Source organism: Scyliorhinus canicula, chromosome 13 (assembly GCF_902713615.1).
Source record: "Scyliorhinus canicula chromosome 13, sScyCan1.1, whole genome shotgun sequence".
In the NCBI taxonomy this organism is placed as follows: domain Eukaryota; kingdom Metazoa; phylum Chordata; class Chondrichthyes; order Carcharhiniformes; family Scyliorhinidae; genus Scyliorhinus; species Scyliorhinus canicula.
This window is the reverse complement of record NC_052158.1, coordinates 44,205,587-44,229,541: the sequence shown is the minus strand read 5'-3', so window position 1 is coordinate 44,229,541 and position 23,955 is coordinate 44,205,587. Positions and strand designations below refer to the sequence as shown.

The following is a 23,955-nucleotide window of genomic DNA, read 5'->3' as shown; positions in this document are numbered from 1 at the left end:
CGTTCCTTGCCCAGGCCCTGAAATGAAGCAAAGTCCTGATCGATAGCAGCCTCGTTCTGGCTGCTGCTGGCGCCAGGAAACACGCGGCTAAATGTGCTTGACACAGAACTGATTCATTTCCCTTAAGTCGTGCCCTATATGAAGTAAGCTTGTTTGTAAGGCCTCCTGGAGTGTGCTCTGTGCTGGGACAGAACTGTGAAGAAGCAAAGTGAAGCAGCTTCCAGCCAGCACCGAAAAGTGTCGGATGTTTTCAGAAAGCAGGGTATTGTTTTCATTTTTGTTTCAATTGCTACAGCAGAGTGGGAGAGAGCCCTGTGACATACCTCCCCAACAGGAACAGTGGGGTTAAATTGTGGTAATATTACTGGAATATTTTACAGATGAAATATCCATATGAGGTTGTTGCATCAAGGAATGTCTACTTGTATGTCTAACCAATTGGGAAATAGTTTTGAGGAATGTTCTGCAAGACTAATTTTAACTGTTTTAACGTAATCTTGCGGGCTGGAGGGAAAACGTAAACACACAATTGGTGTGGTGTGGAAGGAGGCCATTTGGGTCATCATGTCTACACCGGCTCTCCGACCGTCATGACTTAGTGCCATTCCCCTGCCTTTTTCCCATGCCCCTGCACATTGTTTCTATTCAAATAATCATCTAATGCTCTCTTCAATGCCTCGATTGAACGTGCCTCCAGCACACTTCCAGGCAGTGCATTCTAGATCTGAACCATTCGTATGAACAAGTTTTTTTCTGACATCACATTTGCTTCTTTTGCAAATCACTTTAAATCTGTGCCCTCTGGATGCTTTTACAAGCTGCACCAGTTTCTCCCTCTCGACTGTCCAGCCCACTCTTGATTTTGAACATCTCTATCAAATGTAGCGGTGTTTTACAGCGGTAAGTACTAGGACCCTTGCTTTTCCTGATATACATTAGTGATTTAGATCTTGGTGTGCAGGAGACAATTTCAAAGTTTGCAGATGACACAAAACTTGGGAATGTTGTAAATTGTGAAGAGGACAGCGTAGAACTTCAAAAAGGACATTGACAAGTTGATGGTGTGGGCTATAGGTGGCAGATGAAATTCAATGTGGAGAAGTGTGAGGTGATGCATTTTGGTAGGAAGAGCATAGAGAGACAGTCTAAAATAAAGGGCACAATTCGTAAGTGGTGCAGGAGCAGAGCGACCTGGGTGTATACGTGCATAGATCATTGAAAGTGGTCATAGAGGGAAAGAGGGCACTTAATAAAGCATAGTATTCTGGGCTTTATTAATAGGGTATAGATTACCAGAGCAAAGGGGTTCTGATGAACTTATACAAGACACAAATTAGATCTCAGCTGGAATATTGTGTACAATGAGAAATTACAGTTACAAGGATAGATTGGAGAGTTTGGGACAGTTCTCCTTGGAGAGAAGAAAATGAAGAGGACATTTGATAGAGATGTTCGGGGGGCACATCCCACCCCCCCCCACCCCGCCGGTCAGCCATAGCCTTTCTCGGGCCGGCCCCTGACCCGTGCGTCGCGCCATTCCTGGCCCGCCCTTTGGCTGCCTCCACCCTTGACCTCCTTTCCAGTGCCTATTTCAAGTCCCTCTCCCGTCAGCAGAACAACCCCCCCCTCCCCTAACCCCATCCCCCGATACCCCCACCCCTGCCATCTACTGGCTGTAACTTCCCCCCCCATCTGACTTCCTTGACTAGCCAATCTGCTAGCCCGGTGACTCAACACTCCGGCGCCTTCCTGTCCCATTCCCCTTGTTTCCCCGTCCTCCTCCCCACCCACTGGGGCAAGCCGGCTCCAGTGTCTTCCGCGGGCTGCACAAAAAGCACAAACCAGCCCAAACAGGAAAAAAAAAGAAAAAACCACAGAAAAAAGAGAAAAAGCACATAAATGTCCATGAACAAAGGAAAGAGTCTCAAATGTTCCGCTTGGCCCCCTTGGCCCAGCAAACCATTGAGCAGCAGTCCAGGCACATTCGGCGTTCCTTCCCACAGAAATCGTCGGGCCCTAACTCGCGTCCTTGGGGCCTCCTTTCGGGACCAGCCCCAGGTCCCTCACAAAATCCATCGCTTCTTCGGGTTCGGAGAAGTAGTGGTGTTGACCCTGGTGCGTGACCCATAGCCGAGCTGGGAACAGCAGACCAAACTTCACGTGCTTCTTGAACAGCACCTCCTTGACATTCTTAAAGGCTGTTCGCCGCCGAGCCACCTCCTGGCTTAGGTCCTGATAAATGCGGAGAACACTGTTGTTCCACGTGCTGCTCCTGGCGCTCTTTGCCCTCTGCAGCACCCGCTCCTTGTCCACGTACCTGTGGAACCTAATAACCATCGGGCGGGGGGGGTCCGCCCGGCCACCCCTGCCTTGCCTGCACTCTGTGTGCCCCCTCCAGCTCCAGCGGTCGCGGAAAGGCTTCGGCCCCCATCAGCTGCTTCAGCAGGTCTGCTACAAACGCTGCAGCATCAGCTCCCTCCGCCCCCTCCGGGAGGCCAACCATCCTCAGATTGTTCCTGCGGACTCTATTCTCCAGCTCCTCCACTCTGTCCAGCAGTCTTCTCTGCCGCTCTTTCAGGCCGTCCACTTCTAGCGCTGCAACTGTTTGCGCATCCGCCTGCTCCTCCACCGCCTCTCCCAGCTCCTTAACTTTAACATCCTGGGCGTCCAGCCTCTGGTTCAGCTGATCCACTGCTTTCTGGATTGGGTCCAAACTGTCCCGCTTCAGCGCTTCAAAACTGGACTTCATTACCTGGAGCATGTTATCCAGCGCCAGCTGGATTGCTGAGTCCGGGGTCCGTGTGTCCGCCATCTTAGGTCCCAGGTAATTTTCTTCAGGTCCTTGTCTCTGTCCCTTTTTCTCCTTCTTCTTCTGCCTTCTGGAATCCCGCTGTTCCATGTGCCGCAGCCCGCTCCTCAGCGCCTTCGCTGCCGCTTTCCTTCGCCCAGCTCCTTAAATTTTACCTCCTGGGCATCTGAAGTGGGTCCAATCTGTCCCTCCTCAGCAACTCCAAACTTTTTTTCTTTGTCCTGGAGGAAGGAAGGTCCGTGGGTCCGCCATCTTACCCTTCAGGTCAGCTTCCTCCTTGCCTCCGTCTCTCTCTCTCTCTTTCTTCCTCACCTGCTGGCCTCCCACACTTCCATCTGCTGCAGCCCGCTCTCCTCTTCTTTTCCGGCAGCCTTTTTGCCGCCCCCGTGGTCCCGCTATCGCGGGGAATCAGCTGTTCAGCCCCGCCGGAGTGAGAGCCCACCAAATGTGCGGCTCACTCGAACATCGCCGCCACCGGAAGTCGCTGATTTCAATTTTTGAACCTCATTGGTCTCTATGTCTGTATTTTTCTCATCTTTAAACTCTACAAAGAATGTCTTAGTTAAATAGAGTTAAATTGTCTTCTTCTTGCTTAGCTATCTGCACAGCCTCATTTCTCAGCTCATTTTCCAGACTCCAACATTTTAAATTCAAATTTTTGAGATAACTACTGCAAAATTACATCTTTTTGTGCAGCACGGTAGCACACGTGGATAGCACTGTGGCTTCACAGCGCCAAGGTCCCAGGTTTGATTCCCCGTTGGGTCACTGTCTGTGTGGAGTCTGCATGTTCTCTCTGTGTCTGCGTGGGTTTCCTCTGGGTTCTCCAGTTTCCTCCCAAGTCCAAAGACATGCAGGTTAGGTGAATTGGCCGTGATAAATTACGGGGATAGGGTGGAAGTGAGGGCTTAAGTGGGTCGGTGCAGACTCGATGGGCCTCATGGCCTCATTCTGCACTGTATGTTCTTTGTTAACTCATTCCGTCTTTGATCAGAATCCTTTCTGCTGTTCCAAGAATGTCATTTACAATTTCTTCGTTGCTCTGATGAAGCATTTGTTTGCAAAATGTTTCAGTTTCTTGTAGTTAGGGTGTTGCTTTCCCATTGCTAAGTTCACAATTGAAGACTTACTCCCTCGCGTGCATCCTTAGATGAAACAGGAGGTCTGAGGACAGAGAGGGATTTGTCAAAAACTACATCCGGGAAGGGTTTCTCCCTTGCGTGAATGTGTTGGTGCGCACAGAGAGTTGATGAGTCTGAGAACGATTTGTCACTCACCTCGTCTGGGAAAGGTCCCCCCCCCCCCCCCCCCCCTGTGTTAATGTATTGGTCTGCACAGAGTGGTAGGAAGTCCAAGAATGATTTGTCACGCATTTTGTCCAGAATTGGCTTATCCCGATTGTGGGTGCGTTGGTGTCTGTGGAAATGTGATGAATCTGAGAAATATTTGTCACACACATCAGACTTGAATAGTTTCTCCCCAGTGTGACTGCGTCGGTGTTTTACCACAGTTGATGACTGTGTGAAGGCTCGGTCACACACCTCACACTGGAAGGGTTTCTCCCCGTGTTCATCCTCTGGTGTCTCAGATCAGAAATTTGCGAGAAAGCCATCTCACAAAATTCACACTTGAAGGGTTTCTCCCTTGTGTGAATCCTCTGGTGTATCAGGAGCGTTGATGATGTTGCAAAAGCTTTATTTCAAAACTTACAATTGAATTGTTTCTCTCCTGTGTGAATTGTCTGATGTAGATGGAGACTCCTTAAGTTGTGAAGACTTTGCCACAATTCTCAAATTTGACAACTTCCTCCCCTGTGTGAATGAGCTGATGGGCATGGAGGTACCTTAAGATCGAGACTGATTCATCGCAAGCTTCACACGTGAAAGATTTTGGGAAGTAAGTTTCTCCTGAATTAATTCCTGACCATCTTATATTTTTGGACCCTAGTTTTGGACTGCCCCACAAGTGTAAACATCTTCTCTCCACTTGCCCCAAAATTCTTAATTTTATAATTCATTTTAAAGATTTCTATGATGTTTCCCCTCAGCCTTCTCTTTTTAGGGAAGGATGTCCTGATAGTTACAATAGTTAGAATCTCTCAATTTTCAATATCATCCTTATCAATGTTTTTTTGCACCTTCTCCAGTTTTGTCCCTTTTCAACATGTTGATCTGAACTGTACTCAGCTCTCCAAGTATGGTCTAAACAAGGTTCTAGGCAAGTTCACCATGACTTCTCAGCTTTTAAATTCTATTCCTCGAAAAATGGACCCCAGTGTTATGGTTTGATATTTTTTATAAAATGGCCTTGTTGAACAGACTTGTTACTTTTAATGATTGATTAATCTCTGTGGTTCTGCCCTTGCACAAATTGCAAATATGACCTTTGGTCCTCCCTAACCTCTCCAATTGAAATAAATTGCCCACATGAAGGCATGAAGACAAACCGTTGTTACTTTCAAAGCTCCATCAAATCAGCCCGTAGTCTCCAAATCCCGAAAGTGCACACAGCCAGTTTTTGGAATCAAATGGGGCAAAATACTGAGAGTGCTGGAAATGCAATTAGAGATTCAGAAAATGCTGGAAATGCTCAAATCAGGAAACATCTGTGGAGAGAGAAGCAACCTCTCTGCAGCCTTTGACATGCCCGACCACACCGTCCTCCTCCTGCAACTCTTTTGTGTTGTCCAGTCAGTGGGGTTGCTCTGACTTGTGGCACTTTTTCCTCTTCAGTTGTATGCAGAGAATCTGCTGCAATAGTGAATCTTCCCACCGCCATCGCTCTGGTTCCTCCCAAGGGTCAATCTCTGCTTTTCAATTCGATTCAGCCGCTCGGGCTCGCGCTTCCTCACATTCCAGTTTCCGAACGCTGGGCGCTAACAGCCACTGCGCGCGGCAGAATTACAACTCCCAGGTGGCTGCCTCTGACCCTGATTTCAAACTGCTGCGCCTCACTGCGCATGCTCCGAGGACAGAGGCAGCGCCGACCGGGTGAGTGTGTCTGGAAAGAGGCTGCGCAGAGGAGAACGGAGTGAGTAATGTCCCGCCTCGCCCCAATGTGACTGGGTGAGTGATGTCTTATACGGGCGCGGATGATGGTTTCTCTCGGTCTGATTGGCTGTGAGAGATGTCAATCAGCGAGTTGAACTGTTTGATTGGCTGTGTGTTGGACATTGAGTGTGTTTATTGGAAGCATTTCCCTTCTGATTTACAGGCTGAGTTTTGTTGATGGGTCATTACTGAATATGAGAAGGTGAGGCGTAATTATCTGGGAGGGGCAGAGGCACATTTATTGAAATGTCTTTTAATGTCTTCTTTAAAGATTATTTAAAGGCCTCGGCCTTTCCCAAAAGCCTGGGCTTGGATTTGATAGTTTAGCCCAGTGCTGTGTGTGAGAGCTGAATTTGGGATGTGCAGTCTAAGTGAGTGCAATGTGTCTAATTTCCCAGGATAAATCAGAACCCTTCAGTCAGCTACACGTGATAAATATTTTCCTTAGCTTCTAGCACTATTGTCGATTGTCACAGAAACCTATCTGGTTCATTTATGTCCTTCAGGGAAGTAAATCTGCGATCTTAGTTGGTTTGGCCTACATGTGCTCGAGATCCACAGCAAAAAGTTGACTCTTAAAGCCCTCCCAAATGGCCTTGCAAGTAGTTGGTTGTATTAAACTACAACATAGCCACAGAGCAATTAAACCAGATGTAGCACTTGCCATCAACCTCGGCACTAGAAACAACAATGGCAAATCCAGCCTTGTCGACCCTGCAAATTAACATTTGGGAACTTGTGCCAAAAATGGGAGAACTGCCCTACAGCCAGGCAACAACCATTGTCTGTCACGTTTGATTCCTTGAGTATGACTGTGTCCCAGACACCACTTTCACTCTTATTGCAAAGTCCTCTCCCACCAGCAGGACAGACCCACCAGATTTTGTGAGCACAGTGGTTTGTGTCAGAGGGAATTATCCTGAGAATCCCCTGTTAAATGTCATGGCATCAAATCAAATATGGGCAAGGAAACATCTGGCTGGTCACAACCTATCACAAGGGAGTGATAATCAAGCAGACAGTGCTGTCCTGTATAGTGTCGAGCTTCTTGAGCATTGTTGGAGCTGCTCTCATCCAGGCAGGGGCCTTGTGGCTGGTGGACAGGCTTTGGGGAGTCAGGAGGTGAGATACTCTCCACAGAATTCCCAGCCTCTGGCCAGCTGTTCACAAATAATACAGTGCAGAAGAGGCCCTTCAGTCTATCGAGTCTGCACCAACACATGTAAAACACTTGACCTGCCTACCTAATCCCATTTACCAGCACTTGGTCCGTGGCCTTGAATGTTATGACATGCCAAGTGCTCATCCAGATACTCTTTAAAGGATGTGAGGCAGCCCGCCTCTACCACCCTCCCAGGCAGTGCATTCCAAACCATTACCACCCTCTGGGTAAAAACGTTTTTCCTCAAATCCCCCTTAAACCTCCTGCCACTCACCTTGAACTAGTGTCCCCCCGTAACTGATGTTTAAACTAAGGGGAACAGCTGCTCCCTATTCACCCTGTCCATACCCCTCATAACCTTGCACACCTCGATCAGGTCGCCCATTAGTCTTCTCTGCTCCAGCGAAAACAATCCAAGCCAATCCAATCTCTCTTCATCACTTAAATGTTAAATCCCAGGCAACCTCCTGGTGACTCGCCTCTGCAGCCCCTCCTGTGAACTCACATCCTTCCTTTAATGTGGCGACCAGAATTGCACACAGTACTCCAGCTGTGACCTCACCTAGTTCTATACATCTCCAACATGACCTCCCTGCTTTTGTAATCTGATGCCTCGATTGATAATGGCAAGTGTCCCATATGCCTTTTTCAACATCCTATTAACCTGCCCTTCTGCCTTCAGAAATCTATGACAAACACTTCAAGGTCCCTTTGTTCCTCAGAACTGCCCAGTGTCATGCCATTCATTGAATACTTCCTTGTCACATTACCCCTTCCAAAGTGTATCACCTCTAACTTTTCAGGGTGAAATTCAATCTGTTATCAGACCCATTTGACCATCCTGTCTCTATTGTCCTGTAACCCAGGACACTCAACCTCACGGTTAACCTCAACCTCACTGTTAACCAATCTTTGTGTAAAAGAACATACAGTGCAGAAGGAGGCCATTCAGCCCATCAAGTTGGCACCGACCACCTTAAGCCCTCACTTCCACCCTATCCCCATAACCCAATAACCCCATCTAATCCACAAGCTTACTGATCCTACTCCCCACATAGTAATCTACATTGTTTAAATAAATAACAAACAATAGGGGATCCAACACAGATCTCCGTAGTACGCCACTGGACACTGGCTTTCAGTCAGTAAAGCAGCCTTCTGTCTTCACCCACTGTCTCCTACAGCGAAGCTACTTTTGAATCCACCTTATCAAGTTACCCTCTATCCCATGTGCATTTGCCTTCTTTAAAAGTCTTCCATGTGGGACCTTGTCAAAGGCTGGAAATCCATGTAAACTACATCAACCGCACCATCCTCATCGACGAACCTGGTCACATGCTCAAAAACATCAATCAAATTTGTTAGGCATGACCTCTCTTGTTGCCATAGTATTTATATGGCATTTTCCATCAGAATGATTTCCATCAGGATGTTGGTAGTTGGGGATTTACAGCAATCCCACTAACAATGGATGCTAAGTCTTGCCATATGCACCTTGAATGGTGGTTGCCAATTCAAGAACTAACTGGAAGGTTAGAGGAGGCTCCATAAAATATCCCCATCTTCAATGATGTAGGAGCCCAGCACTCCGTGCAAAAGACAAAGCTGAAGCATTTACAATGATACTCAGCCAGAAGTGCTGAGTGATTAGTCCATCTCATCCTCCTCCTGAGGTTCCCAGTGTCACAGATGTCAGTCTCCAGCAATTTGACTCACTCCCTGTTATGTAAGAAATGGCTGAAGGCATTTGGTAACAAAGGCGATGGGCCTCGACCACATTCCAGCAATGATTGAGTTGCTGGATCTGTTTGAAATCCATCTCATTTATCATGGTGGTAATGTCACATAACAGGATGGAGGGTATCCTCAATGTGAAAACAGGACTTTGTCTCCATAAGGACTATGATGTGGTTATTACCGTACTGACATGGACAGTGCATTTGTGACATGTAGATTGGTGAAGACAAGGTCACGTAGCTTTTTCCATCTTGTTGGTTTCCTCACCACCTAAAACCCACAATCTCTACCACCTAAAAGGACAGGGACAGCAGATGCATTGGCAACACCATCACCTGGAAGTTCTCCAAGTCACACGCCACCCTGAACACCGATATCACTGGTTCCTCACTGTCGCTGGGTCAAAATCATAACATTTGCTCCCAGACAGCACTGTGGATGTACTTACATGACATGAACTGTAGTACTTTCAGAAGGCAGTTCACCATCACCTTCTCAAATGCAATTAGGAATGGGCAATAAACGTGGTTGAACTCAACAACGCCCACATCCCAAGGAAGCAGTCCTTTCAGCAAAGGTGGAGAGGGAGTTGGAGGAAATCATGTTTTCCCTTTCCTGTTTTACAGAAGGATTGCTCTGTGTTAAACCAGAGAATACAGAGAGGATAGACACCACAGATAGATCCTGACCATCACCCGAGGAACAACTGCAGAACTGTGGAAAGACATCCAGTCCCTTCACAGCATTGCTCAACACAGAGAAGGTTAGATAGTGAAACCATCATCTGGAAATCGGTCAAGTCAAGGGAACTTTGACACATCATCAGATCTGAAACCAGTCAGTGGTGTGAACAAACCTTTCCAAAGGTTCGGCTGTGGGTGATTGGTCAGGGTGAGGCTGGGAAGAAGTGTGAGTGGGCTCCAAGTGTGATGAGAGCTTCAATCATTCATCGAGCTTCATGACGACAAACTCATTACTGCAGGCAAGAAGCTGTGTGAGGTGTGGGAGGAGGACTCCACAGGCTCATAAGATCTCCTGGCACAGAAAGTGCATCTGTCATTCCACTGACAGTACAACGACAGCTGCATGGAAAATAAACCATTCCAGTGTGAGGTGTGTGATCGAGCTTTCACACATCCATCGACATTCGATAATCACCGACGCAGCCACACTGGGGAGAAGCCATTTGAATGTGAGGTGTGCAACAAGGGCTTTACACAGTTGTCAGGTTTGGTGAATCACCGACGAATTCACACTGGAGAAAAGCCATTCAGATGTGATATGTGCAATAAATCTTTCTCCCAATTATCGGCCATTGAAGTACATCGACGTAGTCACACTGGGGAGAAACCATTCACGTGTGAGGTGTGCGAGAAATCATTCTCATCATCATCAAGTCTCCGTAGACACCAACGCAGTCACACTGGGGAGAAACCATTCACGTGCGAGGAGTGTGAGAAATCATTCTCGCGGTCATCAACTCTCCTCAGACACCAACGCATTCACACAGGGGAGAAACCATTCGTGTGCGAGGTGTGTGACAAATCATTCTCGTCACATTCAGACCTCCATAAACATGAACGCATTCACACAGGAGAGAAGCCATTCAAGTGTGAGACGTGCTACAAATCATTCTCGCAGTCAGCACATCTACAGCAGCATCAGAGGATTCACACAGGGGAGAAGCCATTCACTTGTGAGGTGTGCAATGAAACATTCTCGGCTTCATCGACCTTCCGCAAACACCAACGCACTCACACAGGGGAGAAACCATTCAGGTGCGAGGCGTGTGACAAATCCTTCTCGATGTCATCCAACCTCCTTCGCCATCAGAGGATCCACACAGCGGATTAACCAATTAATGAGGTTTGTGATAATGCTTCTATAATGTCTTTAACTCACCAAGTATCATGCAGGGGAAATACTCTTCAGGTGCAATGCTCGCCTGACAGATTTCGCCCAGTCTGATTTCTGTAATTAAGTCTTCACACAGTTGTTGGACCCCCTGGTACATCAGTGAATCCACATGGGGACTACCTAACCAATTTCTGGAATCTCTTCACAAGCTCACTTCAAAGGATGTCCAGTGGTGTTGGGGCACAAAACAAGAAGCAGATTTCACTCACATCAAACAACTAGTGACGACAATGCCACTGCTGAGGTACTGATGTCAATGATGAAGTCACCCTGCAGCGAGATGCCAGTGAAACAGGACTTGGAGCAACCCTCAAGCAGCCAGAACAACCAATTGTGTTTGTATCCAGAGCATTAACACAAACTGAATGATGACATCTTGTACAAAGGAAGTAGTATCATCTCTAAAGAGATGAGAAAGGAGAGGATGAAGCACATCCACACAATCCATCATGGAATTGAGTCTTGCTGCCAGTGAGGTGTGTGAGGTATCATTACTGGAGTCACTCAGTAACCCCACAGAACATCATCATACATCTCTGCCGGCAAACATGCGCAATGAGATTACAGGACCAGATCAGCGCCAGTGAGAATTTGTAATGACCCATCAAGCTAAGCAAGAAAAGAGCTGTTCATGACTCCTGACATGCCCAGAAAGAACATGTTTCCTTGGGCAACTGGGTCAACAACCAGGGGTCAACAGATTGAATTTAATGGACCTCAACGATTAGAAGGGACCTGAGGAAAAACATGTTTACGCAGAGGGTGGTGGGGGTCTGGAATTCACTGCCTGTGCTGGTGGTGGAGGCAGAGGACACTGAACGTTTTTTTAAAGTACCTAGATACTGCCCCTTAAATGTGGTATTGGCCGTGTGCAGGAAGATGGGAATTAGAAAGGGCACCTGGTGTCTGTGGGTCGACACAGACAAGATTGGCCAAATGGCCCTCTTCCATGCTGTATCTTTTTTATGGTTCTATGCATGAAGACCTCTTCACTCACTGAACCGATTATTTAACTACAGTTGACTATTATTCAGACTACTGGGAGTTAGACTCGCTGGCATCAATGACTACCAGAGAGACTAGAATGTCTGAAAGCACACTTCAGTCAATACGGTGTTCCATTTTTAAAATTTAAAGTGCCCAATTCAATTTTTTCCCTCTAATTTGTGGCAATTTAGCATGGCCAATCCACCTAACCTGCACACCTTTGGGTTGTGGGGGTGAAACCCAGGCAGATATGGGGAGAATGTGCAAACTCCACATGAACAGTGACCCGGGGCCGTGACAGAACCAATAACCACTGCGCCACCCATCAAAATGGTATTTATTACTGACATTGTGATGAGAGATATTTTAAAGTATTTTTATTCCAAATTTTCAATTTTTACATTTTGCAACAACAATAAACCCACCCAAATCATTAAAGTTTTGGCCCCAGTATCTGAGAAACGATGGTGGTGGAGGGGGAAGGAAGGATTTGCAACGGGGCAGCGTTGGAGGAGAAGCATGGTTAAGGGTGGAGAAAGGGGCCCATCTTGATGGGGGCTTTTAAGTGCGAAGGAAGCGAGGGACCCGGCCCCGGGGGCGGCGGGGGGGGGGGGGGGGGGAGATATGAGATGGTGAGTGGGATGCCGGTATTCGTGAATGTACATGCACCGAATTGGAATGAGAATGGGTTTATGAAGGGGCTGCTGGCTGCGATCCCAGACTTGGCCACGCACCAGTTGATCATGGGAGGATCTGGAGCCGAAGGTGGACAGGCCGAGCCAGGTCAATAGGAAGGATATGGATGGCAAAGGTGCTGGGAGGATTAATGGAAAAGATGGGTATGGTGGCCAGTGGCGCTTCAAGACCCTAGGGGGAAGGGAGTATTCCTTTTTCTCACGTTTACAAGGTATACTCCAGAATCAACTGTTTCATGATGAGACCATGAGGTATGGGTAGGGTTGGAGGGAGCAGTAAACCGGAGATGGTAATTCTGGACCATGCACCCCACTGGGCTTGGAATTCGGCTTAGATCGGAGACAGGAACGAGGCCAGGATGTAGGCCTTGATTCGGGGTTGTTACCAGAGGTATTCGTGATAAAGGTGCAGTGGTGACTAATAGATTATGTAGAGGTTGTGAACCAGATGGGAGATTTTCTTCGGCCATATTTTGGGAGGAACTGGAGATGGTGGTCCAAGGGGAGATTGAGACACTAAGGATAGGAAAAGGAGGGAGGCAATACAAGCTTTGCGTAACGTAGATAGTCAAAGGTAGATAGGGATTATTTGAGGGCACCCACTACGGATCGATTGGTGAGAAGGAAGAAGCTACAGGGCAGTTCGATAGGTTGATGACAGGGACGGTGGTGGGGCAGCTGCAATGTTGGCACAGCAACTGAGGAGGCAGGCTGCGTCCAGGGAAAGATTGAGGATACGGACAGAGACGGGAGGTGGTGATGGAGCCGGGGAAGATAAATGAGGCATTTAGGGAATACCATAAGGAACTGTATAGGAGATGAAGAAAGGTACATGGAATGGTTTTTGGATGGGCTAGAGTTTAGGCAGCTGGAGGAAAAATGGCAGGCGCTAGAAGAGCCTTTGGGGCTGAGGGAGGTTTTGGACAGTATAAAGGATATGAAGTCGGGAAGGCACCGGAGCCGGAATTTTATAAGGAGTTTGTGATGGAACTGGCACAGCATCTGTTGGGGGCATTTAACGAGGTGCTGGAGAAGTGGTAGCTGCCGGAGACGATTACGCAGGCGACGATCACATTGATACCAAAGAAGGGGAAGGACACATTAGAATGTGGGTTGTGCAGGCCCATATCGCAGTTAAATACAGATGTAAAAGTGCTGGCTAAGTTGGTGGTGGGGAGGATGGAAGGTTGTGTGACGGCAGTGGTCACAGAGGACCAGACAGGCTTCGTAAAGGGCAAGTAGCTCTCCAGTAATATAAGGTGGTACATAATCAATGTGATTATGACCCCGACGGGAGGATGGGTACCAGAGGTAGTGGTATCTATGTATGCGGAGAAGGCATTTATTTGATGGATCTCTGAGTCTATTCGGAACCCTGGATATGCGTTATCCCTTCTTCGTTCCCAAATAACAGAAATCCAGGCTGTGCGTTTGGGAAAATTTCATTGAACTTTTATTGTCAGCTTTAGTAAACTTTTGGTCACAATACAAACTTAGGTCAGATTGATTGTCTTTAGCAAATACAGTGGCTGAGTTTAAAATACAAATCGTGGTCATTTCTTCAAATCACGATACACAGTACAAAATTATGGATTGCTTTAAACAAAAGAAAAATGCCGATTTAGCAAAGGCAAGCAGCAAAGACATAGGTTTCAGAAAGAAGTTAGATTGATTCCAGAATGGATTTTTCCATCCCGACAAGTGATTTTTAAGAAGATCATTACTTAAAGTTTCGCCTTCTTTACAGCCGTGATTGGCTTCAACTAATTTATAATTCACACAATTCGACCAAACTATCCGTCTGTCAATTTAAGAGATAAATGTTTTGGTGTAATTTTCCATACCCTGGGCTTGCCAATTATGCCTCTAACATTAATTAGATTAACACAATTTTGGAAAAGTCATTATGACCCTGACTGACTATTACCATGGAAACGGACCTGTCCAGGCCTGGGAAGGCATCTGCATACAATGTAGTCTTTTGTCACTGGCCTTGGATTCTCTGGCCAGTCTCGAACAACTTGCAAAATGTGAAAATTTAGCGTTTTATCTGATTAGTTCCCAGCTAGTCAGCTTTCATGGTTAATATGATTTCGTCAATTACTGTTAATGATTTCTCAATTAAACCTTTTATCTATCTCATCGATAGCTAGCCAGAACAGCTGATTTCTATCACCTTTGACCGAGTGGAGTGGCAGTACCTGTTTGAGGTATTGGGAAGGTTTAGATTTGGACTGAAGTTTGTGGCATGGGTGTGCCTGTTATATGTGGCACCGTGGCGAGTATACGGACCAACAATATGATCTCACAAAGCTTTCAGTTACACAGCGGAACAAGGCAGGGTGCCCGCTGTTGCCGCTGCCGTTTGCGCTGGCTATAGAGCCTCTGGCAATGGCCCTCAGGGGGTCAACAGAGTGGCAAAGGATTACGAGTGGGAGTAAGGAGCATTAGGTGTCGTTATACGCTGACGACCTGTCACTGTATATGTCGGACCCGCTGGAGAGCATGGGGAGGATTATGGGCCTACGAGGGAGGTTTGGGGCATTCTGAGGATACAAGTTGAACGTAGGGTAAGGCGAAGTGTTCCAGGCAAATGAATTGGGTCGGAGAGCCAACCTAGGGGGTCTACCATTCAAAGTAGCCAGAGACACGTAACACAGATCCAGGTAAGGAGAGAGTGGCCAATGTTGCTAAGTGGAATTTAACAAAACTGATGGAGTAAGTTAGGGAGGATCTCAAGAGGTGGGATCGCTGCAACTGATTCTGGTCCATAATAATAATGATCTTTATTATCACAAGTAGGCTTACATGAACACTGCAATAAAGTTACTGTGAAAAGCCCCGAGGTGCAACATTCATGCGCCTGTTCGGGTACACAGGGAGAATTCAGAATGGCCAAATTACCTAACAGCACGTCTTTCGGGACTTGTGGGAGGAAACCGGAGCACCCAGAGGAAACCCACACTGGCACAGGTAGAACATGCAGACATTCCACAGACAGTGACCCAAGCCGGAATGGAACCTGGAACCCTGGCGCTGTGAAGCAACGGTTGTAACCACTGTGCTACCATGCCGCCCACAATGTGGTGAAGATGAATGTCCTGCCAACGTTACTATTCATGGGGCTGGTTTAGCTCACTGGGCTAAATCGCTGGCTTTTCAAGCAGGCCAGCAGCACGGTTCGATTCCCGTACCAGCCTCCCCGGACAGGCGCCGGAATGTGGCGACTAGGGGCTTTTCACAGTAAACTTCATTGAAGCCTACTCGTGACACGCGATTTTCAATTTTTTCAATGTTCCAGAAACTTACGATTTTTATAGCAAAGGTCTTTTTCCGGAAGCTATATGCAATTATTTCAGAGTTTGTGTGGGTGGGGACGGTGCCAGGAGTAAAGAGGACCTGACCACAGAGGCAGAAGCAGAAGGGGGGGGGGGGGGGGGGGGGGGTGGGTTGGGGTTGCCAAACTTGCTGCATTATTATTGGGTGGCGAACGTGGAGAAGATTGGGTGGTGATGGGAAGGAGAGGGGCAGAATGGGTTACGATGGAGGAAGAATCCTGCAGAGGGTCCAGTCTGAGGGCTATGGTGATGGCAGAGTTGCCATTGGCACCAAGGAGAGCCCAGTGGTGTAATCAACAGTGAAGGTGTGGAACCAGTTGAGGAGGCACTTTAAGATAAAGGGTAAACGCCAAAGTCTTTCAAACATAGAATCAACAATCAGCCCCCCATACCGAACTTTAATGCGACACATTATAGGAAGAACAGAAAAAAAAGAGAACCACACCAAATCCCCTCACCCAAACGTTTACAATAATACAAAATGCAACCCCCAAATTCACCAAGATGCAACCCCCACCAACAAGCCCCATAACCACACTGCACCATGTCGCAACAATCCCACATAACCAAAGAACAGAGATATTGAAGAACTTAACAATAAACAAACAGCAATGCTCACAGTCCTCTAGCATTTCAGTTCCCCCCCACAATCCGTGCCTATTAACAAAAAGTATTACGGAAGCCAGACCAGACCCCAACAGTGGCTAAGATACTGGGCCAGAACCGCAGCAATATTTGTTTTTTTTAACATTTTGCGAAAAGATTAATTTGCTTCAGGAGTGATTGCATGAGAAATAGGGCTTGACTCTTGTTACAAACATAACTTTATTTTCACAAAAAATACAATATTTAAACCTTAAACTTCAAACCTTTTTTAAAAAATAATTTTTATTGAAAAATTTTGTATTTATATAACAATGAACCGCAATAAAATACCAACAATAACAATAATGATAACAGTCATAAACATTCGCCCATCCTCAATGAACAACAAAACAAATTAACAACAACTTAAATTAACACAATATTAAGTTAAATAACCATAGAAAAAATAGAAACAATAATAAACAACACCCCCCCCCCCCCCCCCGGTTGCTGCTGCTATTGACCAAGATACCGATCTTTGAGCCAGAAAGTCCAGAAAAGGCTGCCATCGTTTATAGAACCCTTGTACTGATCCTCTCAGGGCAAATTTGACCCTCTCCAATTTTATAAATCCCGCCATGTCACTGATCCAGGTCTCCACACTTGGGGGCCTCGCATCTTTCCACTGCATCAAGGTCCTCCGCCGGTGGATGAGGCTAAGCCTCGCACATGAAGAGGAAGAGTTGACCATCTCCAAGGCATCCGCCCAAGTCCCATCCTCTATCTGCCCCCCTAGTTCCCCCTCCCATTTAGCCTTCAGCTCCTCCACTGACGACTCCTCCACCTCCTGCATTACCTTATAAATGTCAGACACCTTCCCCTCTCCGACCCTCACCCCCAAAAGCACTCTGTCCATCGCCCCCCCGCGAGGGCAGCAAAGGAAATTCCTCCACCTGTCGCCTAGCAAACGCCTTTACCTGCAAGTATCTGAACATGTTTCCTTGGGGGAGCCCAAATTTATCTTCCAGTTCCCGCCATGCCCGCAAACCTCCCGCCAATAAACAGGTCCCTCAATTTACTGATGCCCACCCTTTGCCACCCCCTAAATCCCCCATCAGTGTTCCCCGGGATGTACCGATCATTTCCACCGAATGGAGATTCCATCGAGCCCCCTGTTTCCACTGTCCCCAGATTCTTAGGGTCGCCGCCACCACCGGGCTCGAGGTATACCTCTTAGGAGAGAGCAGCAATGGCGCTGTTACCAGGGCACCCAGGCTCGTACCTCTACAAGACGCCATCTCCATTCTTTTCCACACCCCCCCCTCCCTCCATCACCCATTTACGCACCATTGACACACTGGCCGCCCAATGGTACCCCAAAAGGTTGGGCAGCGCCAGCCCGCCTCCATCCCTCCCTCGCTCCAGGAAAACCCTCTTCACTCTCGGAGTCCCATGTGCCCATACAAAGCTCAAAATACTGCTAGTCACCCTCCTAAAGAAGGGCCCTGGGGATGGAAGAGGGCAGGGCACTGAAAGAGGAACAAGAACCTCGGAAGCACAGTCATTTTGACGGACTGCACCCTCCCCGCCACGACAAGGCATCATGTCCAACCTCTTTGAACTCCACCTCCACCTATCCACAGCCTGGTGAAATTATGCTTGTGAAGAGTCCCCCAGTCCTTGGCCACCTGCACCCCCAGGTACCTAAAACTCTCCCCTGCCTTTCGCCTCCTGCACTCCCGGCTCCGCCGCAACTCCTTACATGTATCTCTTAACCCTCACAAACGACTTCCCACAAACAGCACATAAAATGAACATACGGCTCTCAACTCCACTTACATAGGCAGGCAAAAATGATATTTGCATTACAGACCATATTCCGATGTTAGTCTCCTTCAGACCTGTCTCTGTGGCAATTTCTTCATAGCCTCTCTCAATTGCTCTCCAAAACCTTCTACACCTGCCAGCTGTTCGAACGCGATTCTTTAATCTCTCTGAACTCTACCCAACCCCTCAAAGATGTCTGTTCAGGTGTGTCCAGACTTGAGCTCATCAGCAGTCTGGACTTTTGATTATCCACTCCATTTATCCAAAAGAACAGGGCCATGCTAGTGAATATGCAACTAACCTCCAATTTTAGGGATGAAAAGGAGCCACCAGACTCTGTAATGGACTAATGAATAATCAGACAAGTGTGTCTTAGAGGGACAATGGACCTTAGGAATCACCCCCGCTGAACAGGGGTATCCTGTTTTATTCCCAGTAACAAACTTAAGTCTGAATGGGACAATGTAACTCAGGCCAGGGGGGTGGGCGTATACCACGGACGTCGGTGCTAGTAGTTTTACCCTCAGGTTGTTAACCACCAAATTGCCCATGACATCTTTGATCCAATTTCCTAACATCTCTCCATTTTCACAAAGGTCATTCGCCTCCTCCTGCGCATCAAAATAATAGTCTCTGCCCTTGTCGGTGACCAAAGGCAAGCCATCGCCAATTCCACGTTAGCCTTGGCATTATTGAATGCCACATGCCTTCTTACTAGCTCTGCCCCAATATCCTGGTACATACTCATGACATGGCCCTCCCAACTACCATCTCGGTGGTCCTTTGTCCATCTCAGGACCTGCTACTTGTCCAGGTACCTATGGAACCGGACTATGATCATCTGTGGTGGCTCCCCTGATCTGGGCCTCTGCCTCAATGATTGCTGGGCCTCTGCCTCAATGATTGCTGGGCCTGGTCCAACTCAGGAGGGGTCAGAACGATCCCTTCCTTCACCAACTTTCCAAACATCTTAGATTTGTACTCCGTAGCGTTTGTACCTTCCAGGTGCTCCGACAGCCCAACAATTCTTTCTTAAATTCTGTAGTCTGGAGCCTTTAACCGCTTCTACCTTCCTCCGCCAATGAAGACCATCTCTGCCTCCAAAGAGGACAATCTGATCGTATGATCATTGAGTGTCACCCACACCTTCTTGATCATCGCCCCTGTATCTCTGTCTGCTGTTCCAACCTATGCAAGGACACTCAAATAGGTGCCACAGCCCCCTCAATCGCCTTTGCCAGATCGTCAGAGACCGCCTGTCACTGCTTCTTAAGTTTGCCTGTTAAGAAGTCTGCCAACTTCTCAGTTGTCCACTGAAGGGGCAAAGGCACAGAGGCCTCCACCATTTTCTCCTCTTCAGAGGCTCAAGGACCTTCTGAATCCGACTTCTACCCTGTATTGTATCCACAAGACATTACTCTAACGATGGGAACTTAATCCAACCACAATGCACCAATATCTTGCCAAAAATCACCTGTTAACCAGGGAGAAAGGGCCAAAAAACCAAATCCCCAGGCAGGAGCCACCACTTGTGCAACTGTTCACCTCATAGCCGCCAGCTGCCACCAGAAGTGACTCCAAATCTTCATTAAACTAATCTCACTTGTTCCTCCACTCTCATCTCCAAGAATAATTGTTACATTCAATCTCCAGCTGAGCTTCCAAACCCCACATCCTCTCCATCACAAAGATCAATTAGTTCCCCCATGTGTATGCTTTGATGGACCAGAAGATATGCCGACTTTGTGAAGATCTTGTCACTTCACTTCACATTTGAACAGTGTCTCCTGTGTGAATCTTCTGGTGCAGTAGTAGATTCAACAAGGTCGTGAATGATTGTTACACACCTCACAAGTGAATGGTTTCTCTCCTGTGTTGGTGCTGTCCAGGTCTGAAGATTGTGGCAATTCTCTGTTACACACCTCGCACATAAATTATTTTTCCCCAGTGTGAACGTGTTGGTGAATCATAAGCATCGATGACTGGGTGAAGGCTTGGTCACATCTCACACTTGAATGGTTCTCTTTCATGTAGCTGTCCTTGTGTTACAGGTGGTACCATAATGGCACATTGTGTGCGAGGAGAGATTTTGAGCCTGCCGTGTCCTCCTCACCCACCTCATACATGAACAGCCTCTCGCTTGCTGGAATGAGTCAGTGGTTCATGAGGCTCTATGAATGATTGAAGCGCTCACACTTCTTCCCAGTCTCAGCCTTATCGAGCACCCACAGCTAAATCTTCAGAAGGGTTGGTTCTGATGGAAGATTCTACACAACTGACCAGTTTCAGATCTGATGATATGTGAAAGCTCCATGGTCTGACCGATTTCCAGATGATGGTTTCACTGCCCAACCTTCTCTGTGTTGAGCAATGCTGTGAAGATACTGGATGTCTTCCCACAGTTGTGGAGTTGTTCCATGGGTGATGGTCAGGATCTATCTGCGGTCTTTATCCTCTCTGTAGTCCATGCTGTAGTCCTTCTGTAAAACAGGAAAAGGAAACATGATTTCCCCGAATCCTCTGTCCTCCTTTATTTGAATCTTTTTTTCAGTTGTGTTTTTTTATTGAGGGGGAGGGTTTGTTTTTGGCAGGTGCCGGTGATAATGCACTGAGGGGGTATTTAAAATCATTCAGAAATGAACAGACCCCCCACTCTCCAAGTTACAATAATCTTCCTGATAGAACAGAAAAAGAGAACAGAGAAAGACAGGGAAGGGGGAAAAGAAACAGACATATTTGAGGGTGACACGGCGGCACAGTGTTTAGTACTGCTGCCTCACAATGCCACGGACTCGGGTTCAATTCCTCCCTGTTAGAACACCCTGGGCTAGTGTGTGGTTAATTTTAGCCCCACAGGCTTTGGAGTCCCAACATAAGTACCAGCCTCCCCGAACAGGCGCCGGAATGTGGCGACTAGGGGCTTTCAACAGTAACTTCATTTGAAGCCTACTTGTGACAATAAGCGATTTTCATTTCATTTTTAATTCATAAGTGAATTAACCAATAATTTGTGTATAATTTCTGAGGTCTTTGACACTTGACTGCTTCAATGATTGACAGGCATCAGATTTGTAAGTGAAACACAGTAACTTTGTTTATAACAAGAGAAAAACATATAATAGTGATATTAGAACGGCCTGCAAATTGAATTATTCCCTCCCTCTCCCCTCTCCCTTTTCCGTCCCATCCTCTACACAAACACACAGAAGACAAATGCACATAAGGGAGGGTAAAAAATAATAATTGGGGATTAAAAAATCAAAGATAAGAGGGATATGTCCTGTTGCTGATATTGAGATTGTTGTCCCCGACAACTTTCCAGAACACGTAGTATTGAAGCCACAATTGTTTGTTGGAACTTCTGGCTGGAACTATTAATTAGAACACACAGGCTGTCAGACTTCCTCTGGGGAGTCACTTTCACTTTTACTGACCTGGTCTTTCACACAAAATCCCCGTCCAGTCTGTTCAATTCTAACTTGCGTCCACCAGATTAATTATCAGCCACACTGAGTTAAATCTAGGGTTCACATGAGAATAAAAGAAAAAGATTTTCAAACCATGCAACCTATCTGCCACAGGTGTGGATCTTTCTAAAGGTCTTAACTAGCTGTGGTGCGGAGAGATAGAAAAAGGTCTTTATTCAGAGTGAGAGGTCTCGTGACAGATCTCAAAACTGTGCCTTCCCTCAGTTTCTCAAGCAGGAGTTAAACTATCACACGCTGGCTGGAGAGAGAAATGTCTTTAATCACAAGTCATCAGATGAGGGAGAGTTCAAACCTGTCCTTCCAATCTCCTGGTCAAAATGAAATTAAACTCCCACAATGGAGTCTATCTTTCTTTTCCAGAACTGGCCACCCATCAAGATCGAGAGCGTGTCAAATCCCGGGAAATGAGAGTAGCCAATTGGCTATCGGCCAGTCCATCGCAATATATAATCACTGGACCAAACCAAATAGCACATTGCCCCAGGGGTCTCCTTGCGCCAGACCATATAGCACCTTGTACCGGGGGAGTTCCTGGTTTTAAAAGGTAAATGTTGAAGTCCACCTGAAAGGCATAAGGTCCAGCAACTGTCCAGGCACACAAGTTATAAAGAAAAAGGGGATAACAGAAAATAAAGATTAAACAAAGGAAACCAGTTTAAACAGGAGTATCCTTACATCCATACCTCCCACAGTCCAAAGATGTACAGGTTAGGTGGACTGGCTATGCTAATTGCCCCTAGTGTCCAAGATGTGCAGGTTAGATGGGGTTGCAGGGTTATGGGGATAGGGTGGGGGAGTGGGCCTGGGTAGGGTGGTGTTTCAGAGGGTGGGTGCAGACTTGACTGTCCAAATAGCCTCCTTCTGCACTGTCTGCAAGGTGGAGAGGGAGGATTATGTGAGAGTGGAGGTGGTCACTCAGGGCAAGAGAGACTGAGAGGGTATGGATAAATATTATAGCCACGCAGGTATTATGGGGGAGGGTTGATTGGCTATCTAGTGGATCGCGTAGAGTATGAGGTCCCCTGATAAGGGGGCAGGTTAACCATTAACTATTTCCTTTGTATAAATAGAATCGGGAGTAAGGCATTGACTGGAGAAGACCCAGTAAGGAACTACTGGAGTTGTCGATAAAAGTGTTTGAAATAAAATAGTTTTTGTTGACTCAACTAACCTGTTCTGGATTCTTCGTGGCCCTTACAAAAATAACATATAACATTACTCACTTTCTTCCTGATCTGCTGTCAAACACATCCGAGGCTACACATCCCACACTGATGTTGTCAGTTTGAAAGCCTCCGAGGATGAAGAATGCTATTCCCACACTAGAAATCTCTGTCAAACGTTTACCAGGGGAACTGAGACAGCAGCTGCAATAAGTGAGGTTTTATTCAGATGGGACAATGACAAGTTTAAATCCCCACCTGATCTGCTGCTCAAAGGCGCCTCCGTTTCCCCGGTCAGTTTCCCAAACTTCAGGAAACTCCTGTTACTGCAGAAATGTTTGGATTGTCTGTGAGAGACGTCAATCAGAGAGCCCACCCACTCTGCCCATTCTCTCCTCTTCCTCTACCACAGCTGCTTCACTTCCTGTAGGGACTCAAAACCAAGTCAGGAGATGGTGAGTGAAGGAGCACAATTTACAATCATTACATTGCACAATATCCACACTAATGTTCAGGCAGTCTGACTATCCTGTGGGCAATCAGCTGTGGAAATGCCCCTTATGCTGTGTGAGATCCAGCCCAGAGACCTGTTTACTCGGTGCTTTGTGCTGAGCTGTTTGATTGGCTGTGTGTTGGATATTCAGGGTGTTTATTGGAAGCATTTACCTTCTGATTTACAGACTGAGTTTTGTTGATGGGTAATTGCTAAATATGAGAAGGTGAGGTGTAATTATCTGGGAAGGGGAAGATTGAGGATTCACCCTGATTTCCTATTATGTTGTGTGCATTGAAAGTTGGTTATTCTGTGGACTGTGAATGGTCATCCTATTTTTGAATTTCGATGAGGGTACAGAAGAAACCAGATCATGTTCAAAGTCCTGATGAGTTAAGACAGAATAAATAAGGAGAAACTGTTTCCATTGTTGGAAACTAGAAGTTAGAGATAAAAGCTGATTGGAAAAGAGTCAGAGGCAACTTGAGGAAATATATTTTTACACAACGTCTGGTTAGAATTTGGAATACACAGTCTGATGGGGTGGTACATGCAGATTCAAGAATAACCTTAGGTTCAAACCTGGACTCTAAAATATACATAATGCTGCTCTTGACATGTCTGTCTACTGGTTTGATGATAATCATGGAATGAGGGATGTGCCAGGCTGTGAGATTGTGGTGGATACAATCCTGCTGCAGTTG

General features: G+C 46.8%; 1 pseudogene; it reads left to right on the top strand.

Annotated features, from left to right (window-relative positions):
• Positions 1-23,955, top strand: part of LOC119975579 — a 173,578-nt pseudogene that overhangs the window by 120,521 nt on the left and 29,102 nt on the right.